Raw genomic sequence first — 23379 nt, 5'->3', positions numbered from 1 at the left:
GTAATTTAACCACAAGCATCAGCTTTAACCAAAAAAATCATCAGTCACTTCAATTTTTAAAAGGTAACCCAATAGGCCATGGGACAAAAGGACCACTGACTTTTCTTGTTAGTTACCAAGTTTCATTTTCTAGTCAAAGGCGCAACTTGTTTTTAAAAAATGGTCAAACGATGAGCTGATTTAATTTTTTCACAAAAAGATAATACATATGCTAAGACAAACAAATCACGGACTCTAACCTTATCACATTGTAGTGGTGCAGATTTATTATCAAGATTTCTCATTTTTTTAGTTTTTGTCTCTAGTATATTTTATCACTCCTTTATATATAAAGTTCGTATATAAACACCAAAAGCATTTCAAAAATCATATTTGTTCTCCATTGTTTCGGATATTTCAAGGTGCATAGACGAAAAATCATCGATCTTTAAAACCACTTCATTTTCAAGAACCAAGGAAAACAAAAGGATTTCGATTGCCTGAAGGATTTGTTTTCAGGTATGTAATGCCATCTAGCTAAAAACATTGATTCCTTTATTTATTTGTAAATATTAAGCGCTTAACATTTCCTCAACTACAAAACATTTATGGATGCTATCATGCTTATAACGAAAAGCATCTCACAATCCATGAAATCCCCTATAGTGTAATGTATATTAAACTTATTGCAACTTTAGAAAAAAAATCAAGTTAAGGTCACAAAACCTCCAATATCCCAGGTCGGTAATGGGTCAAAATGGGTAATTTTGTACGGATTGGCTCAGGAGAACACTTTTTGTCCAAAAGACTCAAAACTGTTTTAAATAACTACTGTGTCTAAATATGATTACCAAAAAAAATCAATAATAATCAAGATTTTTTTAATTAAAAAATTTAACTAGAGTTTCAGGCGATTTTCAATCTCTTAAATAGTAGACACATTTCTTGTTACGTTTTTTATATTTATTTTATGTCATCCGTTAGAGTTCAAACATACCTGAATCAACCCATTTTTAAAGTAGATAGGTCAAATTTGACAAGTGAATCTGGTCTACCCGAGCCATAATAATATCAAGCTAGCAAGAACTGGTTTTAAATTTCTGGAAACTTGAAAACAAAATATAACTATTTGTAATAGTAAAAAGGAGCAAGAGGGTACCTGAGAATACACAAAAGTTCCAAAAATAGCAATTGCAGCTCCAAGAGCATTGATTGGCGCTGGATAGGTGTATGGAAGATGATGATAGATTAAACGATAACTTATATTCGTTTCATCGTATTTCCAATGCTGAATGTCAATGGAGATATTTCATCAAGTGACATATATGAAACTTGATTGTATAAGTGATACAAGATACTTTGGTCCGCCACCCACCTGTTATACCCAATATTAGCCAAATACTTTGTAGGATTTACATCATTAACAAATCAAACACACGATTCTACATATGATTCTCATCTCATTTTTCTGTTTCATTTTAGTTATTTGATCTGAAGCTTGTTTAACCCAACAGAAAAGAAAATTCATCTTCTTCTGAAACTATCACTTCAAATTCTTTTTTATTATAATTATAAAGTCCACAAATAGAAATGCGTACCCCATGTCAAAATCAAATTAATAATGTTCCATTTGATTCTGAAGCATTTCAGCCTGTTAAACAGTATTGGATGCAAATTATTGTTTTAGCAACACCTTCCACAGTCAAGTGGCAAACACTTTTTGATTTTTTTTTTCTTTTTTGAGAATAATTAACAAGTTAAGAATGATCTGAAACACATACAATAATCTGAATCTTTAAATAGAACAACTTAGGAGGTTGCGTGTATTAAAGATCGACTTTGAGCAACTTTCACCTGTTTGACCAGATCCACTTTAATTTAGTCTTTTGATTTGATCCTTTGAGATAATAAAAACCCTAATTGATCTATCCACAAGTAAACGGGTCAAATTGCAGATGACATGTTAGTTGAATTATGTACAAATTGAAAAAAAAAATCAAAATCCTAAACAAAAATAAATTACTATTATTCAATCTAAAATTTTATTACATACCTACGTTTTAAATTTTGTCAAAAATCTTGCAAATGAAGAACATAACCGCCTGCAAAACAAAAGAAAATAAATCAGCGAAATAAATCATGACTGGCGACCTGAATATATATGATTTCACAAACAATATTGGAAATATATTTATGAAATATCAAAAAATTCATCATTCATGTACCTTATGAACAAATAGGAATATATTTATTGTTCAATCTTCGTAAAAAAATTCTCCAAATCCAAGCAATATCTTCAAAATTCCAAGATAAAATAAACAAATCTAAAAATGAGATTGAGTTTTTCTTTAGGAGGATTAATTATAAAAAATAAACTAGCCTAAGAACCCGCGAGCTTCGCGGGTGGCTTAACACCAACTAAACACATAAAATAATTTAAACGTAGAAACGTTAAACTTTGATTGTTAAACCTAATATTTTGAGACACTTTAGCACATCCCAAAAGTACATCGACATAATGTTCGTTACACATTAAGTTTCTGTAAACAAAATATATATAGTAATAATTGTTTCAAAACTGTTACCACACATACGACATGCTTGGTAACGATATTAAGTGTTTACTTCTGACGACATCTTCCAATAGATACATCGCTTAGGGGTCCGGATTAAGAATTCGCAACTTGTTTTGATCCCTATAATATCGCAGCAAGAACTCAGCTCCATTTTCCAACCCAGCCTGCAGCATGAAGTTCCGCCATCCTCTGAAAGCATACCGAGGTCTCCCACGTGTCGTTTCTTGCCGGATCTCTAGTGTCATTGAAAACCCGTCTTCAGTTTGAACTACCATCTCATCAAAGACAGATAAATCTACATTTGCTGCAAATGCCTTTGGGATCCGCTGCATTAAAGTCTGAAAAAATAAACAAATTTAAAAACTAATAAGAAAAATACAAACTTGAAAGCGTTACATAATATTAAAATAAAGCATTTAAAGTATGAAAAACTTACAAAACGAAAAGATAGACACCATGTTAGTTCGCATATGTTGGCTTGATGAACAACGGCCAGAATCTGTGGAACGCCAACAAAGACTGGTTCCAACACAGGATCCGCTTCAATGACTGGCACATCATGTTCAACGTCTACAATGTCATCTTCCATGTCTTGATTTTCCTCGTCTAATAACAAATCTTCACTAACATCCATTTGTTCTGTGTCTTCCTCTTCTTCAACACCAACACTATTGGCAACCTCGGGAACAACAGACTGTATTCCATTAGGACGGAAAAGCACAATGTTGAAAATACGTCTCGCAACCAACTCAAAAAAGATTATATCACCTGATATGAGATGAAGATCTTTGGTGATTTGTGAGAAATCTTGAATAAAGTAGTTGGATCCCCCAAAGCCTATTCACTTTGACATTCCACATGTATGTACCTCCAAAACGAATTGTAAAGTTATCGTCCAAAGTGTCCGTTTTGAAATACCTGTTCATAAACTCTTTCGGTAACCACTAAATAAAGAATAAATGCAATCGTCAATAAAAAGGTCAGTTGGTTCTTCATCCTAAGTAGTAAAGTATAAATTACCAAGTTAGCGTTCTCGGGAAATAACATCTCTACAAACAACTTGTTCTTGACACAGGAAAGACAATCAGCCTTAAAATGAGTGAACTTTAGCATCTGAGCATCAACAACATGGAAAACAATAACATCTTTATCCTCCAGACCAACATCACGAACCATAGCAGACCAACCATTCGAGAAACAATACCCAGTGGCAGTAGATTTCACCAAAACAGTCCACTCATTGCCCTCTTCATTTGTCATAACTACAGGACCAATCGGATACCCCTTCAAGTTGTCAAACTTATTATACCATAAAGGAAGAGACTGTAAATTAGAAACAGGGATTACATTAGTTGATGCTCATACGCTCGACAGATTACAAATAGCAGTTCATTAAAAAACCATTACCTGTTCGGTTTTTGAGGAATCCGCAATAACAATATAAAATCCTCGGTCTAAAACAAAATTTTGCACCTCATTCTTAATGGATTCCACCACTGGCACGGCAAGGTCGGGACTAAGCGACTGAAGACCATTAGGACGGAACAGTTTAATCCTAAAGACATAATCATTAACCAACTCAAAAACAATAACATCGCCAGTTATTAAACATAGATCATTGGAAACTTGAGTAAAATCAACAACGAAATGGTTGATATCCCAGAGTCTTCTCATACTAACAGTCCACGTGTGGTTTTTGTCAAAATCAATAACAAAATTGTCAAACAGATTATCACCGTTGAAATGCTCTTGCATGAAGTCTCTGGGTAACCACTGCAGTTGATTAAAAAACCATTGAATAAGTACAAAATGTAAATCTTTACTGAACATAACATAAACTGTTTAAAGCATACCAGATTCCAAATGGTGTTACCTGTTGAGTTGTTTATATCAACTGCATTATTGGACGTACATGAAGATCTACGCTTGGATTTTCTTAAAGTGGCTATCATTGTAATAAAGAAAAATGAATTACATTATAATTAAAGTTATTATTATATATAAACAAATAAACAATGTGAAAGATAAATAAAAAATCGCAACTTGAAGTGTTTTCCTGGTTTGATTGATTTCCCAAAGTATTGGAACCATGCTTTGACCGTTTATACAATGCGGAATACGTTTTTGGAATAAGAAAGTAATCGATTGTTCAAACTGGCTTACAATAACCCTTGTAGTGAAAGGGATGTAGTGGTTGAACTAAAAATTACAAATGAGATGAAATGAGATGAAGAGATTTATATGTTGTAAATTTTGTTTTTAAGGAAACATTAGTAATGTAAACATTTAAGTATATTCATTATGATATTAATGATTAATTTCTTAATATTGGAAAATCAACACTTTGAATAATATTTTTGAATTTAAATTTAAAAAACCGAAAAAAGTTACTATATATAAATGACTTTCCAACATTCCAACTTTAATATAAATATTATGCTTAATTTCAACATTGAAAAGATCTTATATTTTACTATTTACCAAATATAAATTTGGTTTATATGGCAACATTACAACTTTAATATAAATATTATGCTTATTTTTTTTTTTATTTTTTTGAATAATGGAAACGAATTAAGATTTTAAATCAAACTTTAATATTCTAAGAATGTTATTAGGACAGACCACAATATAGTGATTAATAATATCATCTTCAATTGATATAACAATGGAAAACCACAATAAACATAAAACATAATACAGAGTCGTTAAAAAAGTAACATCATGTCATAGCATAGAAAAAAAAAAGACAACATAAATTAAATAGAAATAGACGTACATACAAAACATCTGATTAATAATGTCATCTCTTATTAATATAAACTTAACAAAGATAAAAGGCATAACATAGTGGGTCAAAAACCAACATCAAGTAAACCCATAAAATGTTCTGAATATGATAAAAACAAAAAAAAAAACATAGAAAAGTTTTGTAAAATACTGAGATGACTATTAGATTCGGCACACTACTTTTCAATCTTTAGCTTCAAAAGCCCCGCATTCACATTCACATCTTCATCTTTATCACCGTCACTCTTACGGGGTTTAGTTGACGACTGCGAAGAACATAAATCCACATCATAGACGGCATCCAAATTACGCTTAAGTTGATTTTCAACCATCTCCACAGAACAGTTCATCTCAGCTCCAGAGGGTGTGCTAAACATGCTTTTGTTCACATCAGACACCGGAGTGTCTTCATCACCAGTACGGGATACATAATCCTGTAAATAAAAACTAAAAAGTTCAAAAAATTGATAAAATAAGGTGAATGACAAAATATTGAACCAATAGTGAATTCCATAATTTCTAAGACATACCTTAACATCAAAGTTACCAGTTGCATTTGAATCAGACGGAACAGCATTTAAAGGTTCATCATCAGCAGGCTGTATTTATCTCATATATTTCAATAAACATTGTAACGTGCTATAAGATTTTATAATAAAAAAGTACAACTAACGTATTGAAGGTATGTCGAACCTGGAAGTCATCAAAATGCCTATCAAGATCAGCAATGATTGAAGGATTTTCAGTCAACTTCGACACCGAGTAGCCATCTGATTTGTTTTTTATGTTAAACGAACCTATGGTTATCTTAAACGCAAACCGGCGATTTAACAATGCCTTCAGCTCCTTGGGAAAGTTACCATCGCTATCGCTGGCTAACTGTTGGATAAACATTAAGAGTGTCATATTGCATAACTTCGAGACATAATTTATAAAGATACCAGTTTAAAATATAAACATTAAAATGTATAAAGGAAGTAACAAAATCTTATTACGACGATATAACTTACCTCAATGTTTTTATCCAAAAGCTGGTTTGCGTTAACCTTTAACAGTTTAAGAACTTCACGTTCAAACAATGTCAAAGTGACAATTCCGATACAATCCTGAACACGAATTTGAACTTTTATCCTGTCAAAATTTTAAATAAGAATTTGTTAACAATCATTTAATATGTTTAGGACAATAAATGAATCAACTAAGTTAACCTGGGAACAGACACAACGGTCCTTTTATTGCAACGATCAGTCTGACATTCCAAGACAGTTACTTCATCATATCCTTCACTTCCATCTTGCTTGTCCTTGCAAATAGTGTTGTAAAGAACCTTTTTGTTGCAACTCTTACATGCATTGTAAAACCATGACTCTTCTGAAGCAAAGCTCTTAATTGTTCCCAGGATAATAACAAACTTTTGCTGTATACATATATGATAATTTATAACATTCTGAAAGAAAAAAAATAATACGTATAAAAAATAAAACAATAAATTATTGTAACAATACTTCGGAGATTTCGCTTAATGCTCCAATTGTACTAAAGGAAACATTAGATAGATATTCCTCAGTCGTTGACTTGATAGCAGAAGAACTCAATCCAGAATAACCGGAAGACGTTGAAACAGTAAGCTGAGCAAGGAAAGTTTACAGGAAAAATAATGAATGTTATAAAAGTAATACATATTGAAAAGATATTATAAAAAAAGGTAATAAGATTACAAAACTTTTCTTGAAATCCAAAATCTCTTTTACTTCAGAGTTTACGAAGACTCGAGTTACATTATACAAATTGGAGACAAACAAATTACCTGTTTAATTATAGCAACATGTAAATAAAACGACAACTTGAATAAATTAAATATGTAGTTGAATGAAAAGTGAGAGTGTCGGTATAGAATATACCCCCCCAAAATCTGTACTTCCCAAACTGAACAACGACCACAACATTTTTTTCATCCTTATTGTTCTTCTCAAATTCTAAAATCTGATCAGCATAACAACCCCATAACATCACGTAAATCTGATGGTGTCTACAAAATAAAATTTAAATATGTAAGTTGGTAGTTGTAAAAAATATATAAAATGGGAGAAATATATAAGTAAAAGTATGTATATATATAAAAGAATGTACTGCAAATCTTCCAAAATAAAGGTAGTCTTCTTCTCGTCTTTGCCGTTATTATGTTCACTTTTATCCTCTGACGGAAGACACTTAACCACAAAACCAATAACATCAAAAGAATACAAAATAATGAAATTAATATTACATATAATATATAATATTAAATTAATAAAATTGAAGAAAAAATTTAAAAATAAAGTACCAATCGGGCTTTTGAAAGACTTGCCATCATCATGAGGGTCATCCACAACAGAATCAAATGGAGAACAATCAAATCCCCATTCAGCACCAACAGGCTCGTTGCATTCTTCGACAGTAGTGTTGTCATTTAGATTGATCTTCAACGAACTATGAACATATTTAACTTTTTGACGATTTTCACCCCTGGAAGGGTTACGAATAGTTAAACATTGATTTTCTTTTAGCAAATGCTCATAACCAGTTGTGTTTTTCTGTAAAACAAATGCCTACATTTTGGTGCCCTGAAAAACAACGTTTTATAATTAATTATAAACAGTAACACATTAATTTTAAATTCAGAAAAAATGTATGCATTGGGCTAAAAAAACCTCCTGGTCCATGAATATCATGTCGTAGTAATAAATCTTTCTAGGATTGTAGAAGGTAGGTCTTGTCCATAGCCGGACTATGCGGATTCTGATAGTGTAATCATCAACATTAAGATCAACATTATTAAGAAGTGTGATAGCAGGCTGTTCCATCTCTGCAATTAATAAAAACAATTAAGATAAGTTACTTGATGATGATATAAAACAATTTTTGAAGAAAAGTACATGGAAAACATCATATGTTAAGTCAGGAATAAAATAAGTATATGAATTACAATGAAACTCACAAAACTCATACCAGAAGATACGTATATCGAAATATACAAAGTCAGTAGATGTGATGTGTATAAAAGATAAGAAATGAGACTTATTTATAGAAGAAAGGGAGCACATAATTTTGGTAGCGATATTTTTTATTTTAATTATAATTGTCAACCTTTACTAAAATATAAAAAATAGATTTTTCTAAATTTTTATGAATAATCAGTTTCCATAATTATCAGTTTGAAATTGTAAAGTAAGGACGAAATTTTTATGATTAATCACTTACAAAGTAAGGACGAAATTTTGAAATTGCAACCTATTAAGTGACAGTTGACTTTCTATAATTAAAATGAATATAAATAGGTTTTTATGTTAAATCTTATATAAAAAGCTTATAATGTAACAGGTCAAAACTATAATGTAAGGTTTAAAAATGACAATCATAGTGTTATCTATTTATTCTATATGTAGTAGTAAAGGTTCATAATACTATCTTCTAAATAATAACAATACTATACTCTTTGTGCAGAAAAGATAAAGATAAAAGAAAGAATGGGATCCTGATTATTTTAAATCATGATAAATGCTTAATTGATTAACATATAATAAAATAAGAATATACTTTTTGAAGAAATTATTAACATCATTAGCATCAGTTAAGGACTTATAAAATTTAAGAAAACACTCAACTAAATTTGAAATAATTTAAATATTATTTAAATAAATATATGAACTTCTTTTTGGTTAATTTATTTACTTAAAGGTATAATATCAATCAGATATAAATATGATTGACTTTCCTGATTAAAATTTAAATTTTGTATATATTTTTAAAAAGCCATGATAATATATTTTAAAAAAATAAACAGCAATATTATTATTTGAATATATTAATATTAATTTCTTTATATATGTAAAAGTTGTTTCTATATCGTTTTTGATCTATGATACGTGTAATTTTATTAGATATATATAACACATTCAACACTGAGTTATATAAACACTATTTTATTTGTAAACAATAATCAGCAATCTTAATATGCGAATATATCAATTTCTTTTTATCTTTAAAAGTTGTTTCAATATCGTTTTTGATCTATCATATGTGTAGTGGGAATAAAAACTACTAAAAACATAGACTAAACTTTCAAGACATGGCATATAGTGGTTAAAAGCACAGTTAAGATATGAAAAAATGTAATAACTTGAAATTCAAAACCATAACCAATGTTAAAAACCAATAACCATATAAAAAATTAATATATACCGTATGAAAGGCAAAAAACATGCCCTAAATGTCATATAACTAATAACTACGCCTAACGTAAGGTACAACCATTTCAACACTCAACACCTGCTCATTTTCATCAAAAGAAAAGTGAACCGTGTCACGGACCTTAAATTGAGCGGCTTTCATGAACTTCTTCCAACGGGTTAACGCGTATCGAAAACCTCCTATGCTTTTTCTTTCACGTCTTGTACCGTTGGTAATCTGCTGTGGCGGATCCAGATGCATAAGTCTGACAGTGATATCTTTTAAACCTTCATCAAATTTAGTCATCTGTGAAACAGGATCAGGAAGCCTCTGTATTGTTGTAAAAATAAAATTAATAATAAATATGAAACTAAAAAGAACAACGTTTATTAAGTAAAAAAAATTGGAACACTTGTTTTTTAGAAGTTTGTAAAATGATATTAAAACTTACAAAATAATCTTCACCGGCCATACGAACAAACCGACGAACACCACCATGTATTTGTTCATCAATTTCATTTTCAGCATCGATAGGTGCAACTTCAGCCTCTAAATTAAATATATAACATGTGTTACATTAGCATATATCAAATATATAAATAAGTACCAAAACGTAACTTACCTCATCGACATCTACATCAGGAAAATTCATTTTAACACCATTTTTCCCAAAAATTTTTAAATGGAAAAAATTACCAAAAGCTTTTGTAAATAACAAAAAACAACCAACCTCCAACTGTAACTAACTAACAATTATGTCAATACCAACGGTAAAACCGACTTTACCGTCAGACGTTTCAATGGCAACGTTAAACGTTTTGTTGTCTATAATTACAGTAGAGATTACATCATTTGAGGAATAATCATAAATTTTTGGCAGAATACATTCAGGAATGACCTGTGGGAATGAGAAAAAAAAGAAAAAAAGGTTAGTTTTAATATAACTAAAGTAATACATCAATACATTAGGAAAAATAAAACTAGAATTTAGCTTACATAAAAATGAGATGATGGAGGGAGCAGATATGTCCAGAAAGAGCCACGACTAACCCCATCGATGAAATATGTTAATTTAAACATAGTAGAATCTGCAGGATTAAATACTACCAAACAGCCTTTGGTTAGTCACAAATGTTCTACAACATTGGACCAACCATGGAAAAAGAATAACTTTCCTTTAGAAGCGCTTAAAGAAACATTAAATACTCGGCCATCTTCAGTGTGTATCATAACATTTGTAGGGCCTTTATCAACACCCCATAGTTTGCACGCATCGTCATCTGGAATGGACTAATAAAACAAACAAATGGAAAATAAATTATAATTATAGTGAAAAGATCTAAACAATACAATAATAATAAACTGTATTTAATGATTAAAAAAACAAAAGAACACAAATAACTCACGTAATAATTTATCATTTACCATATTAACTGCGTCTTCTCTTTCTGTTCTTTCTCTTTTTTGTCTCCACTTCCCCACCATTTATTCTGCCAATAATCATCATCATCTTTTAACTCTTTGATTATGGCCTCTAAATCAAGAGTGTTATGGTCAATAGCAATGTTTTCATATGGATCAAGATAACACTCCCTATCTGGATCCCATCTATTTGCTCTTTTTGCTTCCGAAAAGATACCAGATATTCTGATCATTCTGTTTGTGGCCAACAACCTTCTGTAATTATACTTCTGTTCTTCAGTTCTGTTGTCTTTCCAAGGAACAGGTTCATTCTTGCCATGAAAGCGTATCCAACCACATCTTCCTCCAGTAGCAACTCACTCCAGTCGTAACCTTCATCATCATAAATCACCGCAAGAGCTTTAGATTTTTCTTTGTTCTCTTCAATCTGCTTCATTCTTGGCGGCTCCGATTTGTTCTGATGATATATCGCCTTCTTGTAATAGTCTTCTCTGAACGAGTTCTCTGATTCATCAGCATACGCGTTTCGGCATTCACGCTTAAAGTGACCTTTCTGCTTGCATTTGAACCATGTCACCTTGGACTTGTCAAACCCCAACTTGGTAGATGGTCCACCAATTGACTTCCTGCCGGTTATCTCCATGAAACGCTGTGCTCGACGAACAGCACTGGCCATGCACCACCTTATGTCAATTAGTTCCATTTCTTCAGGATCTATTTGATCATAGTCCTCTTTTGTTAGGTTGGTGTTGCCAATCTTCCCTGCTACAAGACTTTCATACGATTCCAACACTGACGCTAGGAAAACCATCTGCTGCTTTGCTGACTCTTCGCTGAAGTTCTGAGCGTTCTTCATGTCTACAGCAATGTTGCAGTGAAACAAGTTCTTTGCATCAGACTGGTTTGAACTTGATGAAGATCCACTGTGATATCCACTGCTTTGACTTTCTTTGTTTGTTGTGGAGACATTCTCAGTAGAAAACGCAGTTTTGGGAGAATTGTTCTTTGGCATCATGCTCTTTGGATAATACAAATCCAAGTTCTGCTGGTACGATAAGTGATTGACTTTGTATATCTTCTTTAGCTCCAACTCATGACTTTCAAGTCTCTCAATCAACAAATCCACAGTAAGATCTGTAGGCTTGATCGTATTCTTCAGCATCAACGCATAGTACTGCCAATCCATTTCATCCGGTAACGAATCGAACAATTTGTCAACTAGCTCATCTTGAGGATAAGAAATTCCATGTCTCGCTAGTTCCAGTTTCAGATGTCCAAACCTCTCAATCATTTTACAGACTGACTCATTCTTTATACACCCAAACAAATCAAACTCTTTTTTAAGTAGTTTCTTTTTGTTTTTCACTATTTCTGCACTCCCTAAACATTTGTCTTTCAACTTTTCCCAGAGATCTTTAGCACTGCTGTACTCGATCAACGAAATTATATATTCATGAACAGATTGAAACAGCAACGCAACACATTTCTGCTCAGCAACAAACGATTCTATCTCATCAGATGTTGATAAAGTTTCACCCTTTTTGCCTCCAGCATCGCATCCATTTTTGAGACTCTTCCAACTAGGAAATGCAAAAGCCATTAACCAATCCTCAAATTTCTTTGGCCACCGACTATACTCCTTAATAGCCATCAACTTTGGTGGTTTGTTGTAAGTTCCGAAAGCACTTTCAACTTCCAAAGCATCCGATAATTTCTTCTTTGCATTTGGCGGATTCTCATTTTTGTTGCTTGAGGATGTATCATCTCCTGAATTTCCAGCAAATGCATACATGTCGCTAAACGGGTTCATGAAAATATCATCCATCTTGACTATACCTGAAAAATCAGCAAACACTTAGAAAAATTTTCGAAATTTTGAAAAACAATGATTTCAAGCGAAATCAGCTATAGGAGCGAAATCAAACAAACTGTGTTCAAGCGAAATCAGATAGGTTCTGATTTCGAGCGAAATTAGACAGTACGGTTCGAGCGAAATCAGAAAATCTCTGATTTGGAGCGAAATTAGGTGATACGTTTTGAGCGAAATCAGAATTTGACTGATTACGAGCGGAAACAGATTGTATCACACGAGCGAAATCAACTTTTGTTGTATCTACGAGCGAAATTAGATATTTCGCTTCTAATGGCCAAGTGACTCTCGAGTGAAATCAGGTAATTACAAGCGAAACCTTCGATGTGTCTTAAGAGCGAAATCAGGTTTTTAGTATATTTTTACCATTTTTACTCCTTATTTTAACCTGATTCTTTCTAGGGTTTGTTAATTCTTTGTTTTACACGATATACTCGAAATTCAGGCCATTTCCACCGTAGGAACTAGTTCAAATCAGAAAAGTATGAGAAGAAGTGAGTAGAAGTAAGAGAATCTGGTAGAATCAAGTTGTAGTAGTATGAACTCCTCGTCCTGCTCTGATACCACTTGTTGGACCGTTGTCGTGACCCTAAACAGTCAGTATAAGGCAGTTCATCTTCAGATACAAAGGCGGAATCAATGTAAATGAAGTTACACAGCTATTCTTCTTTAATTTCCTCTTTATAAACACTTTCTGAGTCGTTTTACAACAATTCTGACAAAAATTCGGCAGCACCTTGACTCAGATTTCGCTCCAACCGTTATCAAATGAGATCACACATTAGGATATATATACTATGACTAATTTCGCTCCAAACAGTCAGGAGTCGAACCCCCCATGTGTTCATCTCGGGCGAAACCTCCTAGTTACACCTAGGAGCGAAATCAACTAACAAGTACATAGGAGCGAAATTACATGTCTATCTGATTTCACTTCTAATGACCCACATGTCATTAGGAGTGAAATTAACCTCTAAAACCTATATCTTGATTCCCATGCTCCAATCTAACCTATCTAGACCTAAGACTCGATACAGACGTAGTTAACAGACATTTAGAGCACCAACAGTGGGAAGGGCAGTGTTAGAAGGTTTAATGTATACTATGATGCCGGCGACACATCAATTCGGTTTCCCAATGGCATTCACAACAACAATGCTAGCCTGGAGCATTGATTCACATGTACCAGTTGTCCCATTCATCGTTGCTCTTCATCCCTAATTTTTATTATGCATTTGATTAGGGTTTGTTGTCAAGCATATTTGATCTTCAATCTTCCTGTTTGTTTAGCATTTAACTTGTAATTGACATTGTTCTTTTATTTTTGTATTGAATGCTCTCACTTTTTTAAGAACGTCAATTCTTTATTGACTTATTCGTTTTATCTTGTATTTTGTTTTTAACTACTTTTTAATAAAACTTCAGTCATAACAATACTTGCCAAGTTACATCAAAATAGAAGGTTGACGGGCAACAAGTTGCGCCGCCACACCTTTCTGAATTGCAAACCCTAATCTACCAAAGACAAAACCCCGTCCCCCTGAGGCTAAGCAATTGTTGTGGATGACCCGTTGGACCCTGATCAGGAATAGGATAGCTTCTGGCGCTAGGGAGCCAAATGTGTGAAAGGCAAAAGGGACAAAAACATGTTGGTTCTCTGCACAAGCTTTAGCGTGCTTATCAACTTTCTTCAATTCTGCCTTTCTTGCTGCTTGTCCTGCTACAAACCCGTTTTCCCTTGAACTAACCAGAGGCGAAACCCCCGTGAGGTCCACACAAGCACGTTCCCCCTAGCCCAACCAAAGACGAGCAGATCCACTAGTCGTATAGTAGATCTCCCTTCCATATGGTCCATAAGGAAATTCACAGGAGCCTCTTTATTAGCCGAAATTCCAGCTCTTCTCAGGATGTCCCATAAAACATCTCGCACCCAGTCATGCCGATATTTGAATTCAGGGAGCTCTTTACAATGCATCGCATGCTCTCCGTATTTATCCATACAAGCTTTACGACATATCAGGCATGTTTCATCTTCTGGGTACATAGGGATAATCAGCCAGTATTTATGAATGGCTCTGTATTCTACTACTGACATACATTGTCCCAGCCCCTCAATTGGCATAACGGTCAAAAAATCCTGAGCATCGGGACCCTTCAGGCACTCCCACACTGCCTTCTAGCGAGATGACAAATCAAAAATTTCTCCCAGGCTTTGAGCGACTTTGCTAAACAGAGCATTCGCCAAAGTTTTTTGTGGCTTCGAGGGGGCGGTGCCCTTGTTAGAGAAACCGCCGATATCAAAGTCTGGGAGAGAGACATTTAAGCGTTCGAGCGCCTGCAGATAGTCCCTGTCGAGCCCGACAACCCCACTGTTTCGAAGGATATGATCCTGTAGTTCCCAAGACTGGGCTCTGGACGCCACAAAAGCATAAACCCCAACATCTCGAGCTGAGAGGAGGCCAAACCACCTAGACGCATTGGCAGAGATGCCAAACGCCATTGGAGGTCCCCAAAGAAGGGGCCACCACCCACGACTATTTCTTCTATAGCCTCCTGGAGGCCATCATCAAACCGGGATGCCGCATCCACCATCAAATGAGGTTGACAAGTCCGCAGCCCAAAAAGTAACTTAGTAACCCCCATGCAAGACATTAGCAGAAGGAGTTCACATTGAGGGTCCCTAAGTGTCACACCCCAACCAATGGCGGAAACATCGGGATGAGACGAAGTGTGAAGATTGCTCGAGACATCATAACGCTATTTGTGACAATAATTTAATAATCCAAATTTCATTTCTAAACTTCAAGTAGTCATTAATACAAGATCCAAATAACAACAAGTTTAATCAAAATAACAAATCAACATAACCAAAATTCGATACAACATATTAAACCTAACGTCTAAAGTGTGTATCTAGGCATCGTGCTACTTCTTTCGTTTCATCATCATCAACCTGTAACATGTTTAAAATACAATTCAATGCAAAAGCAAAGGCGAGTATACAAGTTTGGTACATACATAGCATAAGATAAAAGTGTGAACAATTCCTCATAGCAAGCATGCGATTCAAGATAAACATTAAATATGGCATGTGTCTAACATATCAAACCAAAGAAACGCAACTTGCTCATGACATAACCAAAGTTTCAGTAGAGGCGGGTCGTTAATCCTATAGCGCTACATATGTCAAGGTTTAGCTCGTACGAAGTTAATGATAAGTTCAACACATAAGAATCACCCAAATTTAAAGTATCAAGCCATCACATATACAAGCATGTTATAGGAATGTTCATGTGTTTAGACAAAAGTTCATGTGTAAGTTTCAATAGGTAAACATGTTACACCCCGAAAGTGGTAAATGTAAAAAGGGGAAAAGTACGAGTATACTCACGGTTTACAAGTGGTGACTTGAAATTCCGAGAGCAAGTTTTGTAGATGAATTAGTTCGGAGCACCTTGTCCTTCTACACAAGGAAACGTAGGTGTGTGAGTTTGGCGTACAACGGAAGATTATAGATTCGGAGTTTTTAAAATATATAGAAAGTAACATAGGTGAAAATAATCATCTTGTACACATAACTCTTGTTCTTGACACTATTGAAACTCAAAAAGAGTTGGTATGATTTCATGGATTCTAAGATCCATTAGAGTCGTAACAAGGGCATGGTCATAGATGATGTAACGTCCTCTTAACAAATAACTATTAAGTCATCATCAAGTCTTAGTTACTTAGATGTATACATATAGAATAACTTAGATTTTATATAGTTTACAAGTCTTATGATTCAAGCATGAGGTAGGAGATTAATGTCTCCATTTAGGTACCTCTTTGTGTCATAGAATACATACATGAGGTAGGAAGAACAAGCTTCCATTTAGGCACCTCTATTGTTCACCACTACACTTGTTGTTATAAACAACAAGGAGGGTCATGAACATACTAGTATTAAGGTAATAACAACAACTAATCTATAGAAAAACATCAAGTAATGAGTGGATTCTTATGAAGGATAGCCTAGGCTAAACCAATCATCACACATACATCAAGTTTCACACTTGAACACTACTTGTGGGTAAAACCCTAATTAAAAACAGAAAGTTTGTGAGGTTTTAACCTCTGATTTAAGTGTCTCAACCATGTTTTTAAGCTTAACCAACCATAAGAGAGGTTGTAAGCGTTAGGACATTGGTGTGAGATGTGTTAGACACAAGTTGGATAGGAAATAACAAGTTGTTGATTAATATTAAACAAAACAGAAAGTTTTAGTCCATTTTAGGGCAAATCCAAGCATGATTCTTCCAAGGAAAAACCAAGGATTCAAACCCAAGAACATATCAAAGCATTAGAAAGAAGAACCAAGTAGTTTGGTTAAGAAATAAGCAAGTTACACTCACTTTAATGAAGTTACAAGAATCTGTCCAAAAACTCAGATTTACTGCAGATTAAGAGTGAATTTGTGAAGATTAGAGAGTTGTGAAAGTGTCAAATGGGTTGGAGAAGGTGGGTATTTATAATGAATGAGTTAGAAGGTGATTGGAGGTGATTAGAGGTGGATTAAAGGTGATTGGGTGGGTTGGATTATTGGGATTTCGTGCATGCAGCTCAAAGAAACACACATTCTGCCGAAACAAGGGGCTCGCGTGACGTCTAGGACCCTCGCGTCACGCGGCGCCCTAGTGCCGTTATGTTCCATAATTTTGCATTTTACCCCCCTGAAGTTTGTGCTTGAGTCTATTAGGTGCATTTTTGATAGTTTAGGGACTTGTTTTGATATAAAAGCATAGTATAAGGTGTAGTTAAGCATGATGATCGTAACCAAGTATGTTTAAGCGTATAAATGTCATAACCAAGTATTGTTCTCGTTCGAAAGACGTTCAATGCATAAGTTTAGATTAATTACAAGTTTCGCACATAGTTTCCAAGAATAACGATTAAACATCGATTGATTCACCAAATCGAACATACGAGCATACATAGAGTGTGTATAACATAAGTGTAACAAAATACAAGCTTCATTAATGATCCAAGTCTCGGTTTGATAATGATTACAATGAAAGGAAACGATTACAAGAATACAAGGTTTCCAAAAATAGAAATACGAACAGAACTTTCTATAAATGGAAAGTACAAAAGAGCCGGGCGTTACACTAAGGTAGGGCAAGAGTTTCATGAGGTTAACCGCCCCCGCCGCCCGCCGCCCTCCGCCCTCTTAACTCCCCAATAAAGCTTGGGTCATGGCTAACAGCTCCACCAAGGAGCTTAACCCCCCTCTAGTCTACCAATCCCTCTCAGATAAAGCCCATCCTGAACTTTCCGCCCATCACATGTCGGCCAAAAAACCTCTGTTTCTTAATGTTGAGGTAAAGCCCTAGAGATGGCCCTTCCTCATTGATAATATCTAAGGCCCTAGCAACCTCGTTCGCGTTGCCGATAATCGTCCCATCATCCAAGTACCAAGCATGAAACGGGAGGTTACAACGGTCCTACACCCGGAGAATGAGGGGATGTAAGGCAAGGGAAAAGAGAAGGGGCCCCTAAGGGATCCCCTTGTGGCACTCCGGTAGTAGCCCCAATACACTCATTACCAACATAAAACCGAGCAAGCTGGGCGTAAAGGAATTGGACCCATCGATAGATTGACGAGCAATGTTGATGAACCTCTTTAAGCAAGGTTGTGCGGTCAACCGTGTTGAACGCATTGGAGAAGTCCACAATAAGCAAGGCTAAGGAACCATCTGCATGAAAGGAGTTGAGAAACCTGTTCTCACTATGAAGCACCGGCTCTACACCGTTTGACGTCCCCACCCCAAATCGAAAGTCTCCCAATTAATGGGCCATGTTTTTCCCGACCTTCTTCATTGCCACCTTGGAAACTAACCTTCGCCAGATACCCCCCACAGCAATAGGTCGAATCCCTTTTTCGGGTTTCAATAAAGGGGTAAGGGGGCGGAGGCAACAAACTCAGCTAGCACCTTAGGGTGGGATCGTTCAAGCCATAAGTTGACAACGTCAGTAAGGGTCGTTAGCAAACCCGAGGAAGTGGGAAAAACCTACATAATAGGTTTGTCACACCCCGAAATTATCAGAGCTGGCGTGACTGAACTGGTATCTTCATTGCACAGTGAAAGCAAATAAGCTAAGACTTTTAGAAAACGAACGCCGCTAAGTACTCGAGTCCCCAATGGTTCTCCTATTCCAACCGTTCCATAGTTTTGAAAATGCAAACTGAGAAAGAAACATGCGAAAAATCAACATAAAGTTGAGCGAGTTCATAGTTTGTTTGTAAAAGATTTGAAATAAATCTTTTGAATAACCGGTTTGTGAAATATTATTGAGAAAACGAATTTAAAAATCATTTTCTTGTCAAGTTATATAGAAACTTTGTATTTGCAACGCATTATGTCCGTAAAACCATGTATTTGTAAACTCTCGTATTGGTAATGTTCGTATAACCGTCAATGCCCACCCTGACTTTGACTTCATCCCGCATAAACCTATGCTTTGAATTTGTATAAAACATGGTATTTAATTTGTATAATTCAAGTGTTTCTGTAAGTATGTAAATCCCTGGTATGTAGCAATAAGGAAAAAAGATATCACCAATGGGTTGCAAAGCCACTGGTATGTGTGAAATGGTGCAGGAAGTACTCAAACCTAGCAAATTTGTACCGAGCTTCCGGCTGGAAGACATAGTCACCTCTATGGGCCGCCCCGGCCTCATGTGTGTGGGCTCGCTACACCCAAATAGATCTATCACTCATGTCCCTCGGTATTACGAGGAGGATTAATGGCCTTAAGTGTTGTGCCCACCACTCACATGATCTAGTAGTAAACCCTCCTTAAGCTAATCATACCATGTATAAAATGTCTGAAATAATTGTAACATGTATCTTACCCCAGCCTCTAAAGCTGAACCTCCCTAGCCTCTAAGGCTGAACCTCCCCAGCCTCTAAGGCTGAACCTCCCCAGCCTCTAAGGCTAACTCCCCAGTCTCTCTATATTATCACCAGACGATCCATCCCTAGCCATGAAAATCATTCACATTTCGATAATACGCTTTTGTTTTGTAAAAACCGGTATATTTAGTATAATCCATTCGTAAACCATTTGAGTTCCTCGAAATCCATTCGTAATATGATTTAGAAATATGAGTTTTCGTTCGTTCAAAAGCTTTGTATGTTCTTGCAAAACGTGCTTTGTCTAAAAATATGCAGTCTTTGTTCATCGTGAACTTTGTGTGTTTTCTGTAAAACGTGCATGTCTTTCCACCCCGAAAACATTTGCAAAAATGTAAAACCGTAAAAAGGTGGGGTTATGAACTCACCTAAATATTCATGTGCAAAGCTAGCTAATTTACGACTTCGTAATGTCGCTTCCAAGGCTTGACTTGCTAGCGTGCATTCTACAATATTCCTAACACGGAATATCTTATAAGTTTCTAAATAAAGGCGGTAACTAGTCTACGTGTCACCGAGCTCTACCGAATCGTTAATCGAACGATTCGACGGTAAGTTATTATCTTGAAGGAAACGAGGAAGTTATACTCGTTAAGTTACGTTTATTGTCGATAATAACTAATAAGTCTTAGAAAGACTTAATTCTCGAGAGATTTAGAGTAAAGAAATATTTATATGAAAATATATAAATATATCGTTATCATCGCTTGTCGACCCGAGAAGTCGTTTGTGCGTTTAGAAGTATTCGTATGAGAGTAACATATAATAAACTTGTATTATATATATATATTACGTCCTGAATATATTTTCCAAAATATATGTATATGCCGTTTCGGCGTTTGAATAAATATAAAAAGTTATATTTATTTTGTAAAAGAATCGTTGAGTTGTCGTGTTTGAAAATAAATATGACTATATTTATTTTATGAAAGAATTCGACTTATTCGTGTCGGAAAATAAATACATAACTATATGTATTTGTATAAGCGAATTCGTGTTGTTTGTTATTTGAAATAAATATATAAAATATATTTACTTTTATAAAAGAATCGAATTAATTGATGTTCGAAGTAAATATATAAACTATATTTATTTTATAAAGGAATCGTCGTTTTTGTTTGACGTTTGAAAGAAATATAGAATCTATATTTATTCGTAATAATGAAATCGGATTATCGTCGTTTGAAACCATATAAATAAGTATATTGTTTTTATAAAAGACTTGTCTAATTTCGAAGTTTAGAATAAATATAACGACGATGTTTATTGTCGTAAATAGTTCCGAATTGTCGCTTTCGTGATGTTGTGAAGTGTCGTCGATATTCGTTTCTGTTTTACTAAAAACAATTATTTGAATCCGAGGTTAGGTTTCGTAAAGACGCTTTATTATACAGATTTTAACGAAAAACGGGCAGAGTTTCCTCTGTTTTTGGACGCCCCCGACAACTCCAGTTGTCGTTATTTTATCAAAATTCAATCAACGTTCAATAATCAGCATAAATAATTTTGTAAAAGCGACAGAATATAAATTAAGCACTAATCTATTCGGTTTAAGCTCGATATCGCGTATTCAATTAAAAACAACATATTCGCCGTTAAAACTTCACCATCTTCTCGTATCGAACGCTAACGGAGTTGACCGAGTCAACCGAGTTGACCGGCTGAGTTGACTGAGTCAACTCGCTGAGTTGACCGAGTCAGCCCGCTGAGTTGACTTGAACCGACCGCGCCGCGAAACTCGAACCACCCAAACTGAACCAAGACCCGTGTTGACCCAAACCCATCTGTTGACTAAGTCGACTCGGCTTGACCGAGTCAACCGAAACCGAGATTGAGTCTGACCCGAAGCCGCTTGACCCGAACCACTGACCGAACCGGACCTGTTGACCCGATGGTTTGAACCAAAGCTCGAACCCGCTGACCTCAAACCTGACCATATCGGAAAATCTGTCGGAGAAACTTGTCAAACAACTCACCACCGTCGCCTCCCCTGCCGTCGCCGCTCACGGCGGTGCTGCTCCATCTCCGGCGACTCCTCCCTCTTCGATTCCTCTCTCTCTTCGCCATTTCTCTCTCTAGAATGGTTGGGGGTGTGTTGTCGGAACCTGTTGACAGCGTAACCGTCACCGCACGCCACCGTCTCCAACCCTCCACCTTGTCGCTGTCGGAAGACCACCGGGGCCGCCGCACCGCCTGACCAGCCGGAGCTCCGCCGGCCTGGTCTTCGCCGAGAAGGGAGAGGAGACAGAGGGTGAAAGTTTGGTGGGTGACATTGATTTGTGTGTGTAAGTGGTAATTGCAGAGGATTTTGGAAGGAAAGGGGCTCCATTTTTTTTTGTAGATGCGCAGAAGGTTTCGAAATAGAGAGGGTGAGTGGTGACCAAGAGGGTGTTTAGCTTATGTATGTGTAATTTAGAGTTGTAGATAAGGTTCTCTTCAAAATGTAGGTGATGAAGGAGTTTGGGTTTATTTGTAGATGAGAAGGAGAGGGTCAAGTTCTGTGTATTAATAGAGTGAGGGGAAAATGGAAGGTTTATATTGTCTTTTGGGTATTTAAATTATATTCAGGTCAGATGTCACTTTTTTTTTGAGACAAGATCTTTACAAATATTTTGTAGAGATTTAGGGCATGTTTGGGTAAGCTTATTGAAACAACTTATTGACTTATTGGTTCTTGGAAAAGTCAGGATTTTGTGACTTATTGACTTATTGGCTTTTTCCCCTCACATACACTCTCTTTGCCAAACATCATTTTAGAGCTTATAACTTTTCAAAAAGTCAATAAGTCAATAAGTTGTTTCAAAAAGCTTACCCAAACATGCCCTTAGTATGATTTTGTATAGATTTAGTAAGATTTTGTATAGATCTTTAAGAAAAAGATCTAGTAAATTATGTGAAGGTTTAGGCTTGTGAGTTTTGGGCTTGGGCCCAGGGCCCACAAGCCATCTCATGTGTAAGTGGCCCGTAATTTCTACGAGACCCGTTGTCAAATCCTGAACTCCGTTAACATCAAAAGATAAAATTTTAGTATTAAAATACGAAAATACGGTCGGTAGTCGTTGTTTGTGCGTTTAGTCGTCGGTTGCGTAAAAAGCGCGTAAAATGCTTCGTGTATCGTTTTTAATCCGTTTTTCGATCCGGTTTCGAACATGGTTACTAAAATTTAATGATGGAGCTAAACATAGCTTAAAATGTAAGTTTCGAAGGTGACAGGCGTTTCCGTCGCTTCCGTTTCGTTGCCGATGCGTTTCCTACCGTCGCGTTTTTAGTCCACGTTTGCATTTGTGTCGCACGGACGCCCAATAAATTCACAAAATTAATTTCATAAGAATAAAACTTTGGTGTAACATTCATACTTGTCGGCGTTGTCAGTATTCTGTTCGGTTTCAATTCGTTGTCGCTTAATATTTACCAGATTTTTCCGTAAACCACCACACGCGCACTGCATAGTCGAATAAACGTTCCTGGGCACTCCAAGGGCCTGGTTAAGTTAATTAGCGTCGTAAACATTATTTATTATCGTCCTAATGTTTGTTAATCGCGTAATTAGGAGCAGTAAATCACCGGTTGTCACATT

At 35.4% G+C, this 23379-nt stretch overlaps 1 protein-coding gene and 1 long non-coding RNA gene across 5 annotated transcripts in view; one reads left to right on the top strand and one right to left on the bottom strand.

The window, feature by feature from the left end:
* Nucleotides 1-267: 267 nt before the first annotated feature.
* The window catches only part of LOC110908598, a 46998-nt gene continuing 23886 nt past the window's right edge, over nucleotides 268-23379 (top strand). For 3 of the 4 annotated variants that reach the window (XM_035982559.1, XM_035982558.1, XM_035982560.1), the window contains exon 1: nucleotides 276-498. The gene's annotated coding sequence lies outside the window, so the exon portion shown is untranslated. Of the gene's footprint in view, nucleotides 499-23379 lie in introns of all 4 variants that reach the window. The other variant, XM_035982561.1, reaches the window with a different exon arrangement.
* Nucleotides 4691-10836, bottom strand: LOC118486262. The gene is made up of 2 exons (XR_004878141.1): nucleotides 10551-10836; nucleotides 4691-10452 (listed from the first exon to the last, which is right to left on the bottom strand). It is a non-coding gene; the product is annotated as an uncharacterized LOC118486262 (long non-coding RNA).

Source organism: Helianthus annuus, chromosome 14, assembly GCF_002127325.2.
Source record: "Helianthus annuus cultivar XRQ/B chromosome 14, HanXRQr2.0-SUNRISE, whole genome shotgun sequence".
Lineage (NCBI taxonomy): Eukaryota > Viridiplantae > Streptophyta > Magnoliopsida > Asterales > Asteraceae > Helianthus > Helianthus annuus.
This window is presented reverse-complemented; position numbering and strand designations above follow the sequence as displayed.